We start from the raw sequence: 19092 nt of genomic DNA on the forward strand, positions 1-19092 counted from the left end.
TACACAAATCCATGTTGATGATATTGTGATAGTAGTTGTAAAATCGATCCTACTGCGGTATTGCAGCCCTGGTAATTCAATTGAGGTCAAATGGACATGTTGGTTATGCCTCAGATACACCAGCAAAACTGACTACAAACCGATCAAAGCGTTCACGTTATTTCCAATGACATACTACAGATCGGTGTGGATTCGCTTTCGTAGGTGTGACTGTATCATTAGCGTCCAATTTAGACTGATGAACTTCCAATGTAAAACCATTTATCTGTGTGTCGAACATTACATGTACGAGAAATCGATGGCATTGGGGTATTCATAGAAACAAGAGTATTATGCATATAGGGCGGAATGATAATTAGGTTTCAATACAATGTATTATCATTTTGATTGCTTGGAAAATTGATCGATGAAATTGGCATGATTACAGTTAATCCGCTGATGAATAAGTACTTGGTGGTCATTGTACCAAAATCAAAACTGGAAGACATTTTTTTTTAAATCAACATAAGTATACAAGGAAAAAAGGCGGTACCAGAACAGGTGGATAGCGAGATAAATATACGTAGAGAAAGAGGGGGAGGGAGAGGGGGCATATAGATAGGGAGAGAAAGGAGGGGGCGGGGTGGGTAGGGAGGGGACGGGAGAGAAAGGGAAGGGGGTAAAATGGATGTGCATGGTTAATAATGGAATAAGAGAAATTAGGATAACGAGAATAAAGTTAGCGAGAGAAAGAGAGAGGAAGATGCACACATCCACACGCACACAATTATAATCACACAGACAGACTGAGAAAGGAAGAGAGAGAGAGAGAGGCAGAGACGGAAATAGAGAGGGTAAGGTGAGAGAGGATTTTCTTCAACATTATATTCCAATTTCCATGATAAGAGAGCACCTTCTTGTAAAAAGATGGTTGCAAATCTGAAGCACGGCAAACACGCAGAAAGGGATTTAGTCCATAAAAATGTGGGCAGCTACCTCTCGACTACCGCCTTATATACAATGACAGATGACAGGAAATCAATATTAACAAGAAGTGTTTTCAGATCGAGAGTTGTAAGTATCAATATTGGTTTTTATGGACGACAGATTTTGAAGATAGAAATATCCGAAGTACAGAGCAAGATGCGTTCCCTCGTACTAATTTCAAAACATTATAGCTCGCGTGAATCGCATCAATTTTGCAAATAAAAAAATACTTCAATATCTTATGCTGATAATATGAGCGTTAATTTATTCTTCCTCTTCATGGGACCAAAATGATTTACACTATTAAGGAAAAGCCAAAAAAAACTAAATAAAAAATACAAATACATCATTCCGAAAATACGAACTACAAATTCAAACTAGATGATAAAACACCACAATAGATCACTTTGGCAAGATATCAAAAATTGTGAACTAAATATTTCATAAAATCCCGGCCCTCTCAAACCCTACAACTTATCATTATCTCCCATTCTCTTTCATGTTCCCATCTCTCTTCATTAACGCTTTCGTTCATACAAAAAAAATATATTTCCAATTATTCTGTGAATCGCAAACAGTTTTTTTTTAAATAAATTTTCTCTATATAAGTCGTCATACACCTCCCACTTATTACTCCTTTTCCAGTGCGAAAAAAATCTATAACTTAGTTGTATTTCCTTTTCTCCCTCAGCGGGAACGTTCTAAAGATAATTGGATTTTGTGTGTAGCAAAGTATTTTCATATCTTATGAAGATTACAAAGCCCGGTACTTCTTTCTCCCTTCCTTACATCTTTCATTCGCTATAAGTACCCTTCAATCATGCCTCATGCCTTCTTATAAAGATTTCCCGTTCTACATCATTCTACATTCTTTTACGGTCCTTTTTTTAAATCGTAAGATGGTTTCATATCTTATTAAGATCTCTTATGAGATGGTATACCCCTTCTCCCTCAGTCTTGATAAACTACTCCCTATTCGGTCCTTCATATTACCATAGTAATCCATCATTTTTTTTTCCAATTATAAAATTATCTTCTATTTAAACAATAATTTTAAATTCTTCGGTAGATTTAGTGAATCACAAACTACTTTCATATCTCATGAAGATCTCTAATGAGGCAGGATTTGTACCACTCACTCGTTTTTCCCTTACACCCCATCCCATTCCTTGTAATCCACGCTTCAAAACTTTGTCCTATTTCCCCTTTAATAATTTTCTCTTTTTTTTTAGATATTGAATTAATATTTTCCTATCGAATCTGAGTGTTACAAACTATTTCCACATCTGCCTTGATGGCGATTGGTCAACAATATATTTTTTTACCCATTGTCTCATTCTTACCCATTTCATTCTATTCTTATAATCTCTCAATCCCATAATGATCCACCCCTTATCTTTCTTGTAATTGTTTATTCTACCTTGTTAGGAAGGTTGTTTTAAACATGAATACTTTCATATCTCATGTAGATATGTTATGACCCCCTAATCCGCATTTGAACCCAATCCCAGTTAATATCATCATTCTCCCGACTTCCCCTTTTAATATCTTTACAAATATATTGACTTTATATATTCCCCTCGATTCTGTGACTTTAATAATTTATTTTCATCTCTCATAAATTTGTTTTAAAGACTACAACATCTCTACCTTTTTACCTTAGTCAAATTTTTCTTTTCTCTTAGTCAAAATTTTGTGCTTTAGATTCTAACTCTAGATTATGATTAATATTTGCGAATCGCAATGTACTCTCATATCCCATGACAATCTTGCCTGAGTTGGTTTACCAGACACTTTCCTACATCCCGCCCTTGTCCTCATAATTCATTGTTGTCGAATTATCTTTCCTTTCTTTCAGATCAATGTACACATGCCTTTAGATTTTGTGAAATGTGAGTATCAGAGTACTTTTGTGAATTTAAGATACGGTTTATGTCACAAAGTATTCATTACGGTGCAGCTTACACCCCTTCCTCCTCTTTCTTATCACCCTTCTAGTTATAATAGGATTGTTTTACCCCTTTAATCTATCCCACCCCTCTGTTTCAGCCAACCCTATATGATTAGATATCATCTTCATATTCATAGGTGCATGTATACTTTCAATTAAAATACGTTTATATCTACTCAAGATCACCATAGGTATGCACCACTTCGCCTTCCTTACCCCCTTCATTAATTTGTATATTGTATCTTATGGAAAAAAATTGACAAAAAAGAGAAGGGTTTCCGCTCTAAAATGAAGGTGAGTTAGGTCACATTTCTACATTTTAGCATACTAAATCGATTTCCAGGATGTTCTGCCTATGGTGTGTAACATATGCCATCCATGTACGCAGCACCCTCATACAAATCTTGGATGGTGCTTTATCCCCCCAGCCCCCCCCCCCACTTCCCAGAGTCGTGTATGTTACCCAATTATCTCTGTTATCAGAATACCCCTCTCTTTTGGAGTTACTGTGTAGTAATGAAACATTCACATTGTTTGCATTCTTCTCTCTACTAGGCGAATTGCAAACACTTTCATTTGTCAGGAATATATTTTATAGCGATCTAAACCCCCTCTATTATTCTACGTAAGACTCATCTCTAACCGTCAATCAATAAATGATTTCCATTGAAGTTCCAAGTACATGAAGTAAATTCTGTGAACCACAAAGTACTTTGATTTCGTCCATAAATCTGCGTTGAGTAGAATTATGATCGTTGTCTGTGGATGGAAACGCTATTCCCTTCATTAACAACCAAGATCATAAGTTCCCTCACTCTTTTTGTTAGCCTTCTAACCATACCACTCCACCTCCTTTCATTTCCCCTTCTCTCTCCCTCTCTCTCTCTTTCTCCCCACTATTTCCGTATTTCCTCATCCATCGTTATCACCAACCTCTCTCTCTCTGTGTCCCACTCCCTCGTATTCCTTGTCCGTCATTATCATCCATCCAAACTCCCTTTTCCCATTTTCCTGTATTGCAGCGTTAAGTGGGCACTCCTGAACACTTTGGGGGATAAAATGACAGCACACTGCAACGTCATGAAATATTGCCTCAGGTCTCCGAAAGAATTCTCTTACCTTATATTTTAATGCTAGTCGTACACTATATAATAGCACTAAACCATATTCATCAATGAAGATGTGTTGCAAATGCTACAAAGACACTCTCGAATAACCCATACAGCTCTATATTATAGTTCTAATATTTTGTTCTTGTCCCTTTTTCATTCTCTTTGCCTGTCTGCCCGTTTTTTGTGTCACCTCATTAGACTCCTGTCCCTTTCTCTTTTTATTTCAAGGTGATAAAACCAAATCATCATCATCATAATTACAGCCATTATTTATCAGAGGATTTTTTTCCCATTCCTTACAAGTAGTATTTCGTGTTAAAGTTTGAAATGCAAATATTATTGAACAGAGTGAGTAAATAGGGGATACGAAAAGGGAATGTTCTAGATAGTTGAAACGTGTTGAGAGGGGAGAGATTTAGAGGCAACCCCCTCGATGCATTCATCTTGCCAAAAGTGTAATGCACATTCGCAATACAAGGAGAAACTTCTGTTCAAGCGCATGATTATCGCCGAGTACTTTTCTCGTCGCAGAAGTTTCTTTGCAAATCCAATGATGCCTGCATGTAGTCGGATAATGGCAATACACTTATTACACAAGAGAAGATGAGAGTTTTTACTTTTGTTTTAAATAAGATAAAATAAGATATTTAATAATGGTATTTGAGAAGAATATGTGGTACTTCTCAAGTTTATATAAGAAAAAAGTAATTACAGAAATTGCAGATTCTGTGTTATGTTTCGTTTGTTTGTTAAAGGAAAGTAAGTGATCCGATAAATGTTCAAGAATATTTGAATAATGTCATCACCAGTAACTGTGTGCAACGTTCCATTAAGGTTACCCTGGGGTTCCAAACGTCACAAACACTCGTAAATGCAATATTCCTGTCTAATATTAAATCTACTGCTTCTTAAAAACCGGAAAAGATCTGTTATACGGATGGATTACGGTGATTATGAGGGCGTTTATCTCACGATTTTGAAAATCAGTCCAAGTAACCGAGAATAGTCACCGTCTTTGAAACAGTTGAACTCCAAAATGGTTAGTCATGGAAATTACAACCAGTCCTGAATTGCGGTTTTCCGCCATGCATACCTCTAGAAGCTGAGATTTTAGCTGGTAAAGAAAAATATTGATTATCCATTGGGCAGACAAAATAATGATCATCTTGGGATTGGAGATGTTGGCTACTAAATTCTTAATTCCCGAGTAGATTTAGTACTGCAGTTTTACATATAAAATAAGCAATAAAAACATTACAAAATACGAGTGAGGAAAATAAGAAGAAGGAAAGAAAGAAGAGAGATAGGGAAGAGAGGAAGAGGAATATGATAAAAAGGAGGAGGAGGAGGACAAGAAAGAAGAAGAACAATAGGAGAAAAGGGAAGAACATGAAGAAATAAGTAAAACTTAAACAAGATGAAACCACAAAGAATAATCTGTGTCAAAGGTAAGAATTGAATATCCTTGTCAAATAAGGATGGATTTGTGTATCTTCGCTGCTCGTGGCAGAATTCTGAAATGACAATGGTATTCTAGATTGTAGAATATCTTCAAATGAACCGAGGGAAATCCATCACAGACATGAAAACCAGATTTGAGACGTTTTACTAAGATGACCACTTCATCATGAGCATCAAACACAAACGTTAGCTTTTTCTGCTCCTCTAATGGATACGCAAATAAAAAAACATCAAACACGGGTGACATGGATCTTTCAAGGGAGTAATATCCCGCTCGACCGATATTCTTTCTCCATGATCAGCGGGGGTAAAGAAAGAAGGTAAACTTATCCCGCCATGGAAGTTAAATATACTCATGCTAATATTGCTGCTACTTATGATATTGTTGCTGTTGGTGGTGGTGATGATGATGATGACGATGATGGTGGTGGTGATGATAGTGATGATATTGATTGATGAAATTATTGATTGATTATCCACTTTAAATTTTCAACAACATGATAATGATGATGATTTTGTTGATGATGACAATGATACTGACGATGTTGATGATGTTGACGATGACTAAGATGATGATAATGATGGTGGTGGTCGCGGCGGTTGTGCCAGTGAATTAGGGTAAGATGATACTGGTGGCGGCGGTGGTGGTGATGATAATTGAGATGATGTTGATGATGATGATGATGATTATGGTGATGATGATGATGATGTTTATGATGATGATGATGATGATGATGATCATCATGATGATGATGATGATGATGATGATGATGATGTTTTTGTTAATGATGATGATGATTGTGGTCATGGTAATGGTGATCGGGGTGTAGGGATGACGATGCTCCTGTTATTATGATGATGGTGGTGATGGCGGTGGTAATGCTTATGCTGCTGCTACTGCTGATGATGATGATTGTGGTGGCGATAATGATGCTCATGGTGGTATTGATGACGAATTGACAATGATTATGTACAATGATTATGATGGTGATGTTGGTGGGGGGGGGGGGGTAGTGACGAACAGTTATTCCAAACGCCCATCTTACGGATAACAGATTGAAACGCATGCATGACAGTCAAATACAAATGTTTACATAGCCCATGGCAAACAAGGATCTTAATTCTATTTCTGTCTCTTGCAGGAGGACAACGTTTAGCCGCGGGATACAAATATTCATGAGACTAACATGTCACAACGAGAAGTTTGATGGTTTAAGTTGAACATATACCGAGCAGATATTATCTAGCTGCCTAGTCAATGACGCACTATACCCCATGGTTTGTGCTCCAGCTGCTGTTTGAAGGACAAGTCCACCCTAACAAAAGCTTGAGTTAAATAAAATATAAAAAAAAGAGAAAGAAAAATCCAACAAGCATAACACGGAAAATTTCATCAAAATCGGATGTAAAATAGGAAATGAATGACATTTTAAAGTTACGCGTAATGTCACAAAACAGTTATATGCACATCCTGGTAAGTATGCAACTGAGGAGACTGATGACGTCATCCACTCACTATTTCTATTGTAGTTTATTACATAAAATATGAAATAATCTAAATTTTCTCCTCAATGACAAGTGAAACAACGATTAATTCCTCCCTGAACATGTGGAGTTAAGCATTGTTTAATATGGTTCAGTCAAGTTGTTCCTTAATGTCAAATCTATAAAAATGAAATATTGTGTAATTTAGACAATAAAATCAAAAGAAATATAAGTGAGGGACATCATCGACTGTCTCATTTGCATGTCACTGAGTCGTAAATATCACTGTTTTGTGAAAAATAAGCAAAACTTTAAAATGTCACAACTTTCTTATTTTACATCCGATTTTGATGAAATATTCAGCATTATCCTGGTTTGAGTTTTCTCCATTAATCCAAATCGATATTTTTCTGGGATGGACTTGACCTTTGAGGGGCTTGACGCATTCAATATGCCAAATACCTCACCTGGGTTGAGTGTCACACGATGTGGATCAAGTTATTTCTCCAACAAACTACGCAATGACTGGGGTTTACATTGCCATGTACAACAATCTAGATTATTTCTCAAATAATTTTCAAGCTCATTATTACAAATGTTTATATTTTTTCTTAAGTGGTTCATTCTCCGATACATTATTAGTCACAATTTTAGTCAGGAATTATGTTAAAGCTAAAATGCAATTTTAAGCAATTATGCACCAAGAATGCCTGGACATAATCACGTGCCTTGACGAATGGCAGCGATCTGCAATGGTTGCTTTTAATCCGAGTTCGTGAACCTTTTGCGAAAGCCACTGGCGCACAGGCGCAGTCAGCACATTTTGCATAAAATCTGTCAATGGAAATGAAGGTGAGCATTTAATATCTGATTATTATCTTAATGCTTTCTTCCGAAGCATGACAAGTTGCCACCCGGAGGTTAAATCAATGCCCCCACGATCAGTTGCTTTGACTGGCTCCAAGCAATATTTTTCTTTGATTTCTTGGTTTGTATAGACATGATCGTTCCGTCGTCCATTTCTTATATACTAATATCATCAATGATGCAGAGGTATGAAGTCGCCTGGAGACAGTCTGTGATGGTGATGATCGAATGATGCGCATGTTCGACAGAGGTAATTAACGCACATTTCCTCTCTTCCTGGCTGTCTCTCTCTCTCTCTCTCTCATTTTTTGTTTGTTTGTTTAATCAGTCTATATTTCTAATTCTCTCGCAATAACATATTGTATTCTGTATCGTTCGCTATCAAGCAAAATAACCTATTGATTACAAAGTCATGACAATTATAAGATATTTAAAAAAAGGTCGAGTGACTAAAGATTTCGTGATTGTTTAATAAAGGATGTATTTCTATCAGGTCACGTGACTCAATGTTAGACATTTTATTATATCTCATAGTTTGTGGACGATTGCTGCGATCTGTGTTGTCGTGGCGACGAGGTTTGAGGGTTCACACTTCAGAATAGATTGTCCGCTTTCTAAATTTGGCGGACAATCGGCCCGAGCCGGGGGTGATTGTCCCGTGGTAGGACGTCCTAAATTCATAACTTACCATCGGAACATGTTTGTCAGAAGGGTCATCGCACTGGATAAAAAGGATGAAGGTGTCCTCAAGAGCTCAAAACAAGGCTTGATCTTTTGTGGGATCGAACGCAAGTGCTTAGAATAATCATTATTCCTTCCCCAGGCGAGGCAATATGATAGTCACCAGGCCATGGTAAGGCTGGTCAAATCAAGGCATGTTATTGATTTCCATTCTTCCTTTAATATCCTTCATGAGTTAAGGATTTTTTTGGGGAAAATGGATGTCCATTGCAGAAGGAGAGGTGAGATGGAGGAGAGGTAAACACCGAGAGAGAGAGAGGGGGGGGGGGTGATAGACAGATAAAGGAATAAAGACAAACTAAAGAGAAAGACTTAAGAGATGGATACTGAGGGGGGTGTAATAATATAATTTCTGTCTCGTGAATGCTAATCTACACTCTTAAAAAAGTATTGGGTAAAATAGGAAAATACATGTTTGTTGGGTAAAAAAACAAAACAAATATTTTGTAAAATTTTACGCAATGTTGCGTTGAAATTTATAATTAATGGCGTTCATAGTATATTGTTAAAGGGGAAGTTCATCCCAACGAAACTTTTGTTGTAAAAGTACCAGAAAAATACTGGAAAAATATTGGTGAAGGTATGAGGAAAATCCATTAAATATTAAAAAATATTCGAAGTTTTAATTTGTCGACTTGTGACGTCTTAATTATACGAGCAACTGCCCAAAATATGTCATGTAACATGAAATTCATGAATTATACCGTTTAAATGGTTCATAATGACTAAAATTTCGTCTTTTATGATCGGGTGTGAAATGGTGTGTCTATTGATATACTAAAGATACAATAAAACACATTTTCTCTTTTTTTAAATAGAAAATGACATTTCATTGATATTTCTACATGTAATTCACGATACAGGTGAAGCTGCTCGTATATGACGTAACAAATCGAAAAATTAAAATCTAATCTTTTACAAATCTTTTACGAATTTTCCTCTAACCCAATATTTTTTATTGTTCTTTTTCTGCTGTTTTGTCATGGTGAACTTCCCGTTTAAACCTACCCAAAGAAAATTAATTTACACACCTGCAATTAGATTTTAATCAACCACTTTATGCTTCCATGACAAAAATAATCATCCTCCCGCTTTTTGGGTGAAGGCCCATTATGACGTTAGTTTGCTGAAATGAATGTAATGATAAAATTTAGATCATCGCAAACTACATTGCAATGGACGCTGTAGGTGTATTGTGGACTGCATAATTTTATATGATGAAAGGATGGGTTTTCATTTCAAACAAAAAATGTTAAGGAGCGGCAGCATTAAACCCATTATTCGTTAAATCGCCCTGTTCCCTACTTTGAGAAGTAAGGTTGAAGATTGGTGTCTTTTCGAAGTGGTGTCTTTTTTTTGCAAATAAAATTTCACCCCCCATTCTAAACTTTTGGATCCACCTCTGAGTGTATTCAATATTATTATACCTCCACATTCATCTTATATGGGTTGCCACTCAGTCAAGCTTAGCTTATAGTGGCAACCCCTGCAACCTTCTAAAGATATGTATTAATAGAAAATGCAATTTTGTTCAACGTTTTGCTTGTCAGTTATACGTATATTATTATTGTATATTATTTTTTAATGCGTTTATGAAAAAGTGTTGCAAAAACCAATAAATGAAATGAAATGAAAAATATGTTAATATTGATGGCTGAAGAAACCATTCTCACCCAGTTTTATATTACTTACATCGTGGGCGGATCCAGGATTTTCAAAGGGGGGGGGGGCACGACCGGATGTGCCCCCCGGATCTGCCACATACAGCAACAGAGAAATTCAATGGATAAACACTGTATTAAAAAAAACTTTCCGTTCATCTAATCATTGACCACATTTCTACCACATTCCTGCACCTTTTCCACGTTCTAATGTAATTCAAATCATCGGCTAATGAATGCACCTACTTTCAATATTCATTATTGAATGTTATTTGATTGTAATTGGATTATGAAACTGCAATGGCCACATGAATTGAACAAGGTATAGAAATTTTCCATTTCACTAATTTGCCTTTCCGTCGATGTAACACGAACATCTTGTTCTGAAGTATTAGGCAGTATAGTGAGACATGACGACTATTGTCTGCAGTAAATTAAAATTTCATAATATTAAAGAGTGATTAAACTGCATGGGTGGATGGATGGATGGAAATGTAATCATGCCATTAATGTTATTTTAGAGCTGAAGGGAATTTGTCACACGGGACATGTTCCAACACGAGCCCATTCTTGGGAAGAAAATTTGAAGCAATAATAAATTAACTCACAGCCTGAAACAAAAATACACCTGAAACAAGACATTGTCATGATCTGAGTTTATTATTTCTTTTCTTAAATTTTGGTTAGAAGTTTGAAATTCTCCACCTATCATACTGGCGTGCAAGGCACAATCAAGACATTTTAACGTACAAACGGACAAACGGAAAGACGGGCAAAACTCTACAAACGTGGACAGATATGACCAAGGAAACGGTGTCACTGCCACCCCAAGAAGATTATGCGTATGCCACACAAATCCCATCAAGATTGCAGTCGAGTCAAAATGAAAAGAATTATTGAAGAGACAAATCCAACAAGACAGACATGAATACAAACAAACCGGAGGCCATACATCCCTTCATTTACGAATCAGATGAGGAAAAAAGTTATTACAAAAAGTGTCAAAACCAAGTTAATAGTAGAGATGGAAGCAAGTCCTGGATGGACACCCAGATATTGATACATGTATTTAAACAGAGAGAGAGACTGAAATACTATAGGAGAGGAGGGAGAAAGGGAAGACGGCCATTAATAAGGAAACAGGGAGACAGACGTTGATACATACATTATTCAAATAGAATGGATTACAACAGGAATAGACCAAGAGTTTAAGGAGGGAAAGGGAAAAGAAGAGGGTCACACCAGTCCTAATAGACACTCAAGCCTTTGAGACCAATCCTCAAGGAAAAGTGAAAACCTTGGCGCTGCGTCTTCTCAATAATTGCGTGCGTGGTGGAGGAGTCGCGGAGCCGTACGGAAGACATAAGGGGCGTATCAATTTTCAACATCCGTGTCTTGGTTAAGTACATAGGTAGGGTTATCCGCACTCTTTTAACTCCCTCCCGGTTTCGGAAACCCATTTAGGGGAAACCTGCCATAATTAGGAATATAGTATGTCTTTCCTATTCCACTTTTTTCGATTGTTGGGCAAAGAAGAAAAAGATGAAGGTTTTTGATGCACTTTAAATAATCGATACGTTGGACATTTCAAAAGCCCGTAAATTTTCATCAATGATTTTAACCCAAAGCACGTTTGTAAAAAGGGCTTCTCAACATTATTTCGTTGCAGGACTTGGATATGCCTAAGCATGAAGTAAGGCTGCATGCATGTTGTACGAGATGATATCGCGTTCGTTTATTTTCAACACGAGTTCATTTAGAATGTTCGGCATGTTGCATTCGGTCGGTAATTGCAGTCGTAATGTTCGTGACGCTAACACAAATAAGGGAATCATAGATAGGGGAAGTAGCGTCTAAATTAAACTGAGCGATGGAGATTTTTCTGGCGGGATAGTTTTCTCAGCGACAACATCACACAAACATCATCTGTATATGCAGAATTATGACACAGTCGCATAATTTATACACGTATTTATACCAGCGGTCGGTTTGGAGTCCGTTTCGTTGCTGTGACTGTAAGCATTTATAATTTCACAAACACGAAGAGGAAAATGGCCCAAGTTATTTATTATTTATTTTTTATTCTGTAGTTTTAATGTGTGTCTTGAATGAAATATATCTCTCATCAGAGGCGGCGGAACATCGGACAAAGAAAGTGGAGGGGCACTCTGCCAAACAATAGGTGCCCCTCCACTTTCATTGTACGAGCCTGACGTTCCACCGCCTCTGTCTCTCATCAAAATTCTATGGGTCAAATTTGTTTCTTTCTCATACCAAGCGCACTGTGAAATAAACGCGTTTAATGATATACTGCTAAACTAAAACAACCATGCAGGAAGCACACCCTATATTCTAGTAACTACTTAAATATAACGCACTCTTAAAAATATGTGAAAAATCATCACTGTTCATAACTTACTTTCAAGAGTAATGTCCTAAAGGTTATTATTCATTCAGTCATTCTGTCTGAAACCAAAGTGTAAAAAAAACCTATAAATGCAGTCGAAAAGTTGTGGATTCCTCTCTCCTAAATTAATTTCAGTGGATTTGTAGTGAACATTCTTGTTTTCATTACGATTACTTTATAGGCATCAGGGATTTTATCATTGAGTTGTCTATGAAGTCACAATGGAAGGAATGAAAAAAAAATCAATAATGTACTTTAAAAGTCACTCTTCAAAAAGTATAACAGATTATTTTGTGTCCATACAGTAGGGTTTGCGGTGTATAATATTGATGTTAGGTTGATATAAAAAGAGCCCTTCATATTCACTCAGAAATATGAAAGTGATCAAAATAATGTAATATTTAATCAGGGGCCTGTTGCAGAAAGAGTTGCGTTTAAACGCAAGTCGAAATATCAAGCGCAAGTCCCGAATACGGGTGCTTCATTGGCTGAAATACAAGTTGCGCTAGATTGTTTGAGTTGCGTTTGATTGCATGTATTTCTGCAACGGGCCCCTATATAGAACATCTAGTTTCAATCCAGAAACGATTCGGCGGTATATGAGGGAAAAAACATTTTACATTTCCTATCTCTGCATGATTTGAATGACATGAAATTTCCAGGATATATCTTTGTGTACAGTATGATTTCATTGCATGCGAAGTGATGTAGCTATTTCTTTTTTTACATAGAATTATAAAATAACTTTAAATTCAGGTCCGATAAATATGCGACGAAAATGAAATATGATTTATAAAAAGAAAACTTTGTGATAACACTATAAAATGAATATATTTTCAATTATATGAAGTGGAATGCAGTATTTTTTAGATCAAAAGTCCAGAAGCATTAGAGAACATCACTTTAAATCGTGTTTACAAGATTTCTTTATGTCGAAGTTGCATGCGGTCGAGTCTGCATGCATATAGAATCATACATTATTCAACGTTTTCAAATCGGACCCGGCCTACAACCGCATTTCAACCGTGGTCTATTTTTCAACCCTAAAATATCACTTGACGAATATGCATGTAGATGGTTTTAGTCGAATTAAAAAAGTGAATCGAGAAAGGAATAATCGATCCGTGTATTCGTTTGAAGTGAAACAGAATAGAGTATAATCATGCTTACCCCAAAATTCTTTAAAGGGGCACTCAAGGCTGAAAATGAGAATATCTAAAATAAATGAGTATAATTTAAAGACCCAGACGCTAAAATTTGAATATCCTCACTTTTTAATCTTTTTAATTATCTGAAATCATAATTATTTCTTATTTTCTAACGTGTGTGTTTATTTGTAATAAAATTAATTGTAGAAATGGTTATCTTACACAGTAAAACAGCAATTAATAAATTTCTTACATTCTCAGAGGAAAAAAATACAATGTACGTAATTTAACTAACAAAATAAACAGTTGGGAGATGGCACCATCAACCCAATCAGTGAATATTCATGAAGACATGCATATAACTGCTTCACCAAAATAATACAAAACTTAGAATTTTTATAACTTTCTCGTCAAAGTTTGATGACATTTCCAGTGTTTGTTTGTTTGGTTTTATATATGTTCAAATCACAACATTCTCAGCTTTGAGTATCCCTTTAAGATTTTTTAAATTGTTGTTTAATTTTAACAGGGTAGCCCTTTCAGTTATAAAAAAACTGCTCGACCAAGGGGCCCTGTATCAACAGATACAAGCAAGTATAAGATCACGACGATCACTGCAGCTACTAATATTTATTCTACTAATGTATAATTATCATGGTTGTAGACAATATTTTGCCCGATTTGTTTGTATTAAAAAGATAGGAGCGATTATCATTTTTCCTGAAATTGTTTCTTTCATATCTAAAATCATGAAAATAGAATATTTGTAGGTGTTTACAAAATGTTTTACAAAGATTTTTCTTAAATTTTGTCGGCCCCACGGTAGTTCTTATCTTGTGCCGCTCCTGCATTTGACTATTTTTTTAGAACTTTGAGTGCTTGGGGCTGCAGTGATTATTACGTCTAACGCTTCAAGATTTCAACATGATTCATTCTAATTTGGAGATTACATCTCATAATTGGATGTCTCGAATATTGATTAACTGTGAGATCTTCTTGCATATTTCATGTAATAAGAAGTAAAGCAAAAACACTAAAATAAAAACAGAAACGAACCATGATGAGAGGCTAGAGCTGAACAATAATCGGTAATTTAAATTCTAATGAATAAATTATGGAGAGATGGTTCTATAAAACAGAATTAGGACCGAATTCTGCTGTGCAAAGTGATCGATTAAAAAAAAAAATTATACAAAACTCCAGAATAAAAACAAGTTATCAAAAATGAAAAATATACATTGATCGTTTGTGATCTGCACTGGCTTCCAGTTCGCCAACGAATATCTTCGAAGATTTAATTAACTGTATACAAGGCACTAACTGACCAAGCCTCCAGCTATATTTACCTGCTTTTAGAAAAGCACAGTTCACAGACTCATAAGCAGATCTAACGATGATTTGCTCCTGCACATACACTCGTAATACAAAGATAACTTTGGGAGATGCCTGTGTAGCCCCCAAATTATGGAATAGCTTGCTTGTATATGTAATTAGATCCTCTCCATCAGCATATAGAAACGTTCAAACTTAAACTAAAACCTATCTTTTCCATTAATATCCATACATTTTTTTCATTTCCTTTTTATTTTTTTCAGCATTTTAGGAGCTCTTAATACAGCGCAGAAGAACATTATGCACATAGTTTCTGCGCTATACAAATCAGTATATTATTATTGATCTGATTCGAGAAACAAAATAACAAGATAAAATTTCATCATGATGTCGTATAGACTATTTTAATATGTTGCAACAAAATATTTTTACCACAGTGATTAATCAATTCTGACAATAATACATCCTTCCGTTTTACGAAATGATAAGTCAACCACAAATTCGATCAATGAGAAAATTGTAAAAATAGAATATATCTGTCATGCCAGTGGCAGCACAAAGGCTGGACGGCCATGGGACGTATACTCACATGTTCCAATATACTCATGTTTGTGGTGTTATATTCAATCTCCGGAATGTAACTTAACACCAGAAGGTGAAGTTCGTATAACACTGGCTGGTGTTTCCCGACCCCCTATTTTTTTGGTGTAAAGTAATGACTCTGTCGAAGATTGGAAGACAGAGCTAGATTAACCCAGTACAAGTTTAATTATTTAAGAAGTGCACGGTTCAGCTCTGTCCCCTTCATCTTGACTTTTAATAGATGATCCACTCAAGATGGAGGCTTAGCTCGGGGTAATAGAGTGCTTAGTCAAGGATAATCAGTCACCATTAATCTCCGTCAAAATCTTGCATGGAAATTGATTTGATGGTGTATGACTGTGAGGATTGCATGTTTGGTGCAGAACATTTCTGATGATTAATTCATCACGAGTGCTTAAATGTATCTTTAGATAATATCACAAGACAATTATATTCAATATTCATTCAATCAAACATATTTTAATGAGGATGACAAGATTAGTTGAAACTGTGTCTCTCATGCCAAGACAACAAATTAAAATAAATGAATTATCATTTAAATTAAAACGAAATGAAAATACCAATATATTGACGTATTGAACATAGTGATGAGCTTGGATTAATCAAATTAGCTTGTGCATTTTCTCCATTGTATACACCTTTCCAGTCCCAACTGAATCCCCTCTGTATGTCTGTCTCTCTCCCTGTCTCCATCTCTCATTCTCCCCATCGCTCTCTCCCCCTCTCTTTCACACACACCCTCACCCCATAGCTACATGCATATGTCACCCACATACACACTCACACCCCACACACACTCTCTCTCTCTTCCATTCGCTCCTTCTCCCACCCCCTTCTCTCTGTCTGTCATATTGTATGTAGTCTACCCCCTCTTCATTTGTTTCCTTGAAGCATCTTTCCTTCTTCTAGACCCCCCATAACTTCAAAACAGTTTGGATTTAAGTTAAACCTTGTGTTTTATCGATCGATTTTCGCTGCGCTCCCTGGGAATGCAGGGACTTGTCGCATGTCTCTTAAATCCGTTCCGTTCTGTATTTCTGCTACATTGTGATTTAGCATTAAACCGCCACGCGTTTCAATTATCCGAAAGAGTGAAAGATGTTCTGCTCTCGTTGGTTAAAAAATGGCGCAATTCTGTTGATTATTCATTCAACCAGGAGCGGATCCAGGATTTTCCAAAAGGGGAAGACATTTTCCCGACGAAAAATTTGACAAGCAAAAAAAAAAAAGTTCTTACCTAAAATTGAAGGTCATTTCGTCCGCGGAAGATTTGCCAAGCGGAAAAGTCCTCACTTTTAAAGGGGGAGGGAGGCACACTACTTGGGTAAAAACGATATATTTGCATTACAAATTTTTATCATGGCTCTCAAAAGGGGTGCACGGGTCGGGTGTGCCCCCCTTGGATCTGCCAATGCATTAAACAATCATCAAATTATCTATAGCTCACGAAATGCATGCAGAAAGGGATATGTTGCCTTTGTTTGACCAATTAACCTCCCACCTCCCCCTCTTCCACAGCGGAAAAATGCATTGCCAAATGCTCTTGGAGTCCTCATATATTTTATATTAAGTGCCCCTTCATTGTTAAAAAAATCTAGAAACGCCGCGAAGCCGAATACCTTCAACACAACTTCTCTGTGGATTTAACAGTTTAAGCAGAGGGCTGGGATGACAACCAGACCATATCCCTAGACTGGGATATATAGAATATCGAAGCAAGACAGCAATAGTAAAAATATCATGGCTATAGATTGGGGGATTTATGAAAACAAAGGAAAACCACCTTCAATTTTTGGCCGATCACATTTATATCATTTCAAGTTTAAATGTGGTTCTCAAGTAGCATTCCTTAATCTAAAAAATTGTAGCATGAAAGTTTCAGTATTCATTTATCTAATATCAAATTCAGAAAATGGAATCAGACAATTAAGAATGCTTATTTCAATCTACAATAGATTCTTGAGAGAGGCATGGTCATTTTTATGTAATTCTACGAAAATATTGAAATGTCAAATATGTCACGAGAAGATGAAATTCGTTTAACTTTTCGACTTTGAATCATCTTCCTCCTGTGCGTTGCAGAAAATTAATTTGAAATTCGACTACAGTTCAATCTTGCAAGCATTTGAAAAATCATTGCAAAAAAGTAGGCTAGCAATGATTTGTAAATTATGATTAAAATGAGGGTGATCGGAGAGTAATCGGGGGGGGGGGGGGGCAACCCCTCCGTCTTTTCACTGATACTTTCTTTTAAATTAAATATTATTGTTTTTAATTGACGGAAAATAAATACAATACCAAACAATACAATTAACTAATGACTAATTAACAGCATGTGAACCCCCCCCCTAGATTGACTATCATAAAAGCACCCTGATCACCCCTATTATCCATTTTGCTTCGGCTCTTTTAACCATGTACATTCTAGCTAAGGGCCTTTTCACACGTGAATCTTGAATCATCAATATAATGATGATTGAAATTCGTCTTTAGAATCATTGGACCTTTCACACGCTCACTCGAAAACTGTGATTTGAATTCGAATTCCCAAGCGAAGGCGGTATGTGTCCTTGGTGACTTATTAATCATGTTAATCAAAGCACTGCATCGCAAATACAAAATACAAAGTGCTTAAAAGGTCACGTAAGCTCCGCCCCAAAAGATGTTTTGAAGGTCAAGCCTTTCACACGCAAAATTCGTACCATAATTTTAGCGAAATTTAACTGGAATTCACCTCTGGCGTAGAATTTGAATTCGTGATTGTGCCGTTTGTGATTCTAATCATGATCTAGTTTGGTTTCACACGTGCTAAAAATTCGTCATTAGCCTCATTTTTCAATGGAATCATCATTCAAATAACGATTTTTTTTAACACCTTGTGAAAGGGCGGTAAGTCTCATTTACCTCCTCATCGGGAATGACTGATGTTATAGCATCGAAAGACACGTGTAACAGGGTGCAATGAGAGGCGCCGGAATCACTTGAGCTTTATCTTTCCATGTCTATATTCTTTACAATGTCTTATTCCCATAGACACTTACTTTAGAATTCATTATGCGCATCCATACATCACCCTCTCAACCTCGGGACATCTCCATATTCCCGCTGTACAGAGTGACGATGAGGACAGTATACTCTTCACACATCGAACGTAATACATTAAAGGAATCAGGATACATTAGAATTATAAGGGGAATTGGGAACCTTTTGATACATTGTCCATTGTTGAATATGTCTTTTTTGTCCTTTTTGACCTTCCGAAGTATCAAATTCGCAGATAACAGAAAATTCAAAACATGGCTGCCATAATAAACCCACTCTCCTAATGAAATAGAGTGTAATTTTTTTAATTAATGTA

The sequence above is a fragment of the Lytechinus pictus genome, chromosome 2 (assembly GCF_037042905.1).
Source record: "Lytechinus pictus isolate F3 Inbred chromosome 2, Lp3.0, whole genome shotgun sequence".
Taxonomy (NCBI): domain Eukaryota; kingdom Metazoa; phylum Echinodermata; class Echinoidea; order Temnopleuroida; family Toxopneustidae; genus Lytechinus; species Lytechinus pictus.